Genomic DNA, 7,683 nt, shown 5'->3' with positions numbered 1-7,683 from the left:
GAATAAGACGACCTTCAGATACGAAGTATAAATTTTCGTCAAAGATATATGGTTGTACCATATGCTCGTCCTATAAGACGATACCCAAACTATTCAACGGTCTGCAAATTTAGTTTAGAACAGTGATCATCTGGATAATAATACGTTCACTCTTTTGGGTAATGACCGTGAGTGTGTATGAAAGTGTCGTATTGGTTATTCATTCTTGCACACACACCTGCTCTGTACTACTAAATATTTGCTACTGTCGCACACGTCATAAAGCAAAAGCCTCCTTCAGCATTATTACGGTTTTGCGTAAAGAAGCACGTGCCGAATAACGAACTCATATGAACAGCTAACAAGTGTTGTTGTAGGTTGTGTTGTATGTTCAGATAGTTGCACTGTAAGTGTAATCGGTGCCAAATTTGTAAATTGTATGTCTAATGCTGGAATTAACAAAAAGAAGTAAATTCAAAGCAAGATTGAAGTTATAGGTTAAAGAATCGAACAACTGTGCTACAGCAAGGGCTTTCGATATAACAGAGAAGATGGTAAGAATTGGTCAAAGAATGAAGATCCTATTTTTAGAAAATGCTTATGAAAAGGTATTCTGTGAGGAGAGTAGTACCTTGCTGGCCAGAATTAGAAAATAGCGTTGCAGAATGCGTACAAGAATAGAGGCAGAATTTTTTTGTTGTTACAAGAAATATGATTCGGGCTTATGCACTGAAGCGGGCACGAACAAATTCAGAGCAGGGCAAAGAATTTAAAGCAACAGTAGATTTGTGCAGTCGTTTCACGAGCAGCAAAAATCTGGTAATATGGCAGTAAACAAAAACTGCGCAGAAATTACCGAAAGATCTTGACCATAAAGTTATGAGTTTTCATAAGTTTGTTATTCGTATGAGGCAAATATACAACTTTCCACTATCTCGTTTCAGAAACACGGATGAAACACCGATGAACTTTGACATGATAAATAACAGAACTCTGGAAACAAAAAGCTGTAAAAACTCTTGAAGTCAAAAGTGCAGGCCGTGAAAAGACCAGGTTTACAGCAGTATTAACATGTACGAGAGGCGGAACGAAGTTGAAACCTGTGGTCATTTTCAAGCGGAAAACCGTTTCTAAAATAATTTCCAGGGATTTTTTTTTTTCGGGAAAAGGTTTAGATGGACGAGAATGGTGTAAAATTGTGGATGGAAAATATGTGGCAGGGTCGATCACGCGCTCTACGAAATCAACCAAGTTTGGTCTTGTGGGCTCGTTTCGCAGTCACATAACTGAGAATACCAAAAATCACATAGCATGAAGCAACATAAGATTGCTGTTATACTGCGTGGTTGACTTCGATGCAAAACCCTTTATACGTCCATCTGAATAAACGATTCAAAGACCACATACGTGAACAATGGAACAGTTGGATGATAAGTGGCGAAAAGCCGTATACGAAAGGCAAGTGGCTGCATCACTTGATGTTCTGTGTGACTTTGTGATCAAATCATGGGAAAAAGTGAAAGTGGAAACAGTGATAAAATCCTCCAAGATGTGTGGGACTTCCAATGCTGTGGACAACACTGAGGACGATTTGCTGTGGGACACTGATGAAGAAGAGTAAATGACTCATAAGGTGCAGAATGGGACCCATAAGACGAGCTTCTCAACAACGGAAGTGACGATGTACTTGCGGAGCTGCTTTCCTTAGATGATTTTGCGAGGATTTCGCAACGTTTTAATGCATTGGTGAGTGATTTATTTTTAATGGTTTAAGTTTACGTATATTTCAGTCCATGTCTTATATCTGTCGTATAAGACGACCCCGATTTTGGGTGCTTTTTTTCATGTTTCGACTATCGTCTTATCTGTCGAAACATACCGTAGTCACCGTGGCGCGGAACCATTTCTCCCGACGAGAGACCAGTTCGAGGATACTATCACTACAGAATGTTTGACTTCGTTGACGGAGTGACAACCTCACCTCTACTTGCACCGCCTCATCACTATCAAGGTGAAGTCCTTGAAGATGTTCTTTAAGTTTTGGAAACACCTTGAGGTTCGCACCACGTTTCCTTCATTACGTTCACGAACAATCGAACTTCGCACGTTACTGATGTCGATACAATCGTCACCTTGCACTTCATTACACTATGCACTTCAATTGGAGGCACGTTTTCTGCTGTTAGAATCTCTTTTACAGCATTATCACGCACCAACATAGTTACGTTACGCACTACAATTCGAACCCCTCTAGCGGCAGAGGGTGCAAATATGTAGACATGAAGAATAAAGACGTAAAATATCAATAGCGTTTGTTTTATTTAATAAGCCTTAATAGTTTCCACATAAAAAATTCGGCCTTATTACTTTTCAGCACGCCTTGATGCATTTCCCTATAATCTTTTTGTATTTTATTAGATATTACATCAAAGACTTTACACAGTGTTTCAAATGTATCGAGGTTATCAAGCAGCCGTGTTACGGCCTATGTTAGTACCTGTCTTCCATTGGTTTCCGCTGCCTCACAACTAGGAGAACTCGCAGATATTATAAGCTCAGGTGTCCCTAAACGGGCGCCGCAGCCACACCGTCCCGAATCCCGTTTTCCTGTCCTGTTTAAAAGGAGATTAAATGGCTCGTGGCCTGTTACAAGGTGTACTAGACCGTTAGTCGCACTGAAATGTTTAATTTTTAGCCTTTCCCTTGTTCTTGTTGTACAATTAGTCTTCATCCCACAGACTGATTTAATGCAGCTCTCCATGCTGCTCTGTCTTCCGCAAGCCTCTTCTTCTGCGAATAACTGCTGCAACTTACATCTTTCTGAATCTGCTCGCTGTGTTCATCTCTTGGTACCCCTCTCCCGTTTGTACCCCCGCCCCCTCTCATTTCCCTCCAATATTAAACTCGTGATCCCTTGAAGTTTCAGAATGTGTCATATCAATCGATTCCTTCTTTTAGTCCGGTACCACCATAAATTGCTTTTCTCCCCAGTTGCATTCAGTACCTTCTCATTAGTTAAGTGATCTACTCATCTAATCTTCAGCATTCTTCTATAGCACCACACTTCAAAAGCTTCAATTCTCTTCTCGTCTAAACTATTTATCGTCCATATTTGACTTTCATACTATGCTACCCTCCATGCAAACACTTTCAGACGTTCTAGGCAAATGCCGGGATGATTCCTTTGAAAGCCGGGATGGTTCCTTTGAAAGGGAAAGGCCGACTTCCTCCCCCATCCTTCCCCAATCCGATGCCCTCGCTGTTTGGTCTCTCCCCCCAGACAACCCAACCCAACACTTTCAGAAAAAACCTCTTAACATTTAAATCTATATTCAATATAAACAAATTTCTCTTCTTCAGAAACGCTTTTCTTGTCATTGCCAGTCTACATTTCGGCCACCGGCCAAAAACTAATCTGCTACTTTAAGTGTGTTGTTTCCTAGTCTAATTCCCTCAGCGTTACCTGATTTAATTCGACTACATTCCATTACCCTTGTTTTTGCTTTTATTATTCATTTTATATCGTCCTTTCAAGACGCTGTCTAATCCGTTCAGCTACTCTTCCAAGTCCTTTGCTGCCTCTGATTGAATTCTAATGCCATCGGCAAATCTGAAAGTTTTATTTATTCTCCCTGGAATTAAATTCGTACACTCAATTTTTCTTTGTTTTCCTTTACTGCTTGCTCATTATCCAGATTGAATAACTTCGGAGATAAGCTACAACCCACAATTGTGACAACTAAAAATTTGGAACATGTTTCATAGTAAGTGATATTACTGTACATGTACACACTAAAGGACTGCGTTTTCTATTTACATGAATTAATTTTTGGATTTAATCAAGTATAATCCCTGTGTGCTTACACAAAATTTAAGACACACTCAATAACCCGGCACCTCCGCTAATCAGACACCCCTAAGTGCAAGGAATGGCCGGATTAGCAAGAGCTTAGAATAGACACACAAAAACAGTACTACAAAATTTTTCACATAAACGCATCAAATTTATTGACATGAATTAATCCTAGCCAATTTCGTAACATTTATCCAATTTCACCCCCAGCTCGCTAAAGGTTCCATTCTCTGCCCTGGGTCTTCTTTTAACAAGTCCACACTCACTAATTCACAAAGAGCACTGATGACCTCGCTGTTTAGCGCCTTAAAACACGAACCATTATCATTCTAATCGGCAACACTCGCCAAGAAAAATGGGAAAGTACCTGAGCAGAATCAGATGTGCGCACACGGTTACGGACTTTGGAACGCTTGGTCAGCTTTCCGTACCGGGAAAGTAACCTCGTTGACCTCGAAGGATCACTAATTCCAGACTTCCGAAATGATAATCACAAACTCCGCACCAGAAGACCCACGACGTGCCACCTCCACCCCACAAGAGCTACAGTCAGAATTCTCGATTTCGTGAGCTCCAAACCACTGCACGAAATTATTATATATTTAGTCTTTTCAGGATCAGAATGTAGGCATAATCATTGATCATTTCCTGCTCCCTCTACTACATCTTCCGCATAGTGCTGCTTCCTGCAACAACTTTAAGAAGTTTCGTGTGTTTTTTTTTTACAACAGCTGTTGATAAACATATGTCGTCACGGGAATTATTCGCCCTTGACATGAGCCTGTTCGAGGATTACACCCATGACCTACATGCTGAAGAAAGTCTCTCTCCCACGGAACCACGCAGTCGTAAACAATAGCCTCAGCAAGAGCTCACCGGCACGGCTAGGGAATGAGATGTTAACGCTATACAGCAGCAGTAAAAGTGGAAATAAAGGGTTTTCTTCATCTCCTTGAGTTGGCTGTTACTGGCAAAGCGGAGCTATGGCCTCATCTTTACAGATTCCTCTGGTACTAAAGACGGGACGCAGGCAATATTACACTAAGCGCATCTTCACCTCCAGCTAGACTTTTTTCTTTATTTATCTGGACACCAGATATAGTCTATATGGCAAATGTATGAGGCTAGTGGTTAGGATGCTAGAACATTGCTTTACTGATCCCTAAAACGAAATTACAACCTTCTCGTGACGTCCTTGGCCAGTTGGGGCACATTTTGTGCGTATGTCAAGACAAATCTGGAAGACGCCACAAGTGCAGCAGTTCCCATCTGCACAATTATTACCTAACACTCGACTTGATATTTAGGCACTGAGTTGTGCTATACAGAATCGCCGGAATACATACTCAATTTATGTTTTGAGTATACAAAGTTGATTTTGATCTTCGGCGATTATTGAATAAGAATATCTAGCGCGCTGCAGATATTACGTATCTATTATACGTTGAGGCAACAGCCTTGCCGCAGTGGATACACCGGTTCCCGTGAGATCACCGAAGTTAAGCGCTGTGGGGCGTGGTCGGCACTTGGATGGGTGACCATCCAGGCCGCCATGCGCTGTTGCCATTTTTCGGGGTGCACTCAGCCTCGTGATGCCAATTGAGGAGCTACTCGACCGAATGGTAGCGGCTTCGGTCAAGAATACCATCATAACGACCGGGAGAGCGGTGTGCTGACCCCACACCCCTCCTATCCGCATCCTTAATGAGGATGACATAGCGGTCGGATGGTCCCGGTAGGCCACTCGTGGCCTGAGGACGGAGTGCTTTAATTATACGTTGTGTGGCACGCACTGGTGGTGCCCTTACAAGAAGAATGGGATTATCTTACTATGAAGGTCATTGACACCACCATTAACGGCGTCGCATATCACTGTGTGAGCTGCGATGTTGCAAGGAGTAATCACACCCCGCACTGATGACAATTCTGATATACTAAACAGACGCAACTATTCTTCTGGGCTTCATAGAAGTTGCACATTCTTTCCCTGGAACTATGTCCCCATGTTCTATATGCACCGTTTTGTAAATTCTGCCAATCGAGGTGGAGCAGTGGTCGTACATTGGATTTGCATTCTGGAGGACGCGCTGCATATCCCATTAGGCCATCCAGATTTGTTTTTCCATAAATCGCATGAGGGAAAAGCCGGAATGGCTCATATGGTTAGAACACGGCTGATTTCGCTCACTAACCTTCGCCAATCAGAGTTTTTAGTCCGCCGCGCTTAAGATCTCGTCCTCGACGGGACGCTGAACTCTAAGACTCCTTCCCTTCCTTTATCGTTTGTTCTACAGTTCGGTTAACTATCACCACACTAGTCACCAGACGTCTTGTCCTTATATTTGTGATTTTTCTATTTTATTTCCGTTCTGTTCTGATAAATCGTTTAGTCCCTCTGGTGTGTATAGCGTAGAAATGACCGCAGACACCCTTCCATACTTTTTATGAGACTCAGTTTCTACATCTAATGACAAATATAACTGTCTTTAATCGATTTAAAGATACTACTACCTGTAACCGAGAATTCAGAAATTGTAAATACAGTAAAAAATGCTCATAACGCCATGACACCTTCTCGCAAGCATTCCATTGCAGCAACCGTGTTTCGAACAGATGTCGCTGCTCATTTCTTCGCACATATTCTGGCGTTTCCGTCTTACAGTAAAACGTAGACTTTCCTCCGAAGCCGGCCGAAGTGGCCGTGCGGTTCTAGGCGCTGCAGTCTGGAACCGCGAGACCGCTACGGTCGCAGGTTCGAATCCTGCCTCGGGCATGGATGTGTGTGATGTCCTTAGGTTAGTTAGGTTTAAGTAGTTCTAAGTTCTAGGGGACTAATGACCTCAGAAGTTGAGTCCCATAGTGCTCAAGCCACTTTTTTTTCCTCCGAAGCCTCTATTCACACTTCAAGTAAAACTGTATTTTACACATTCGCCTGCCTCGATAAATGAACAGTTTATAGAAGTGTTATTCAGACAAATGCAATTAGAAATCAGTGAGGATATAGAGTTTATCAAAGACATTCGTGTCTGAAGTAATCTCTAGCGCGATGATAACCTTTCTTCGTTTGGAATGTTGACCGCTAGAGACTTGGGAGTCGCTTCAGTGACTTTCTGAATACGGTGTTCAACGGATCATATTGCGCGACCTTCTCTCTTATTTGATGAAGTAAGTCAGTCCCTACGTGATGAACATAACACGAAAACATTCTTTTGGGTTTAATGTTTTCGCTAACCCGTTATGCTAATGTCTCTCTCTACTAATTAAATGCCCTCGAATTTGGTCATCAGTTAGTCGAAATGGCGCAGTTACAATACACTGAAGCAATACTGCCAGAGGGATTTAGTTAATTTTGATATTAGCTGCGCCCATATAGCATCCTCTTTCCCAATCCGAAATAATTGTGGCAGTTTCTAAAAGTTCAAATGGCTCTGAGCACTATGGGACTTAACATCTATGGTCATCAGTCCCCTAGAACTTTTAACTACTTAAACCTAACTAACCTAAGGACATCACACAACACCCAGTCATCACGAGGCAGAGAAAATCCCTGACCCCGCCGGGAATCGAACCCGGGAATGCGGGCGCGGGAAGCGAGAACGCTACCGCACGACCACGAACTGCGGACTTGTGGCAGTTTCTCTTTGCTATTAGTACGCAATGGGGAGGGGGAGTAATGTAGGCTGTCCGTCAGCAAATCTTATAACATTTCGTATGCATGTTATCGTATTTTTACTGCTTGTACTTAGAACTTTCTGAGGCGTAGTTTGCAGACCAATTTGGGATTTACCTAAGCGAAAACCACGTAAAAAAAAAACCACTCGGTCTTGCCTGTGTACCAGACCAACGGACGT

At 42.4% G+C, this 7,683-nt stretch overlaps 1 pseudogene; it reads left to right on the top strand.

The window, feature by feature from the left end:
• The first annotated feature begins 5,280 nt into the window (after nucleotides 1–5,280).
• On the top strand, nucleotides 5,281–5,398 carry LOC126459563 (5S ribosomal RNA; annotated as a pseudogene).
• Nucleotides 5,399–7,683: the final 2,285 nt, after the last annotated feature.

The sequence above is a fragment of the Schistocerca serialis genome, chromosome 2, assembly GCF_023864345.2.
Source record: "Schistocerca serialis cubense isolate TAMUIC-IGC-003099 chromosome 2, iqSchSeri2.2, whole genome shotgun sequence".
Classification (NCBI taxonomy): domain Eukaryota; kingdom Metazoa; phylum Arthropoda; class Insecta; order Orthoptera; family Acrididae; genus Schistocerca; species Schistocerca serialis.
This window is presented reverse-complemented; position numbering and strand designations above follow the sequence as displayed.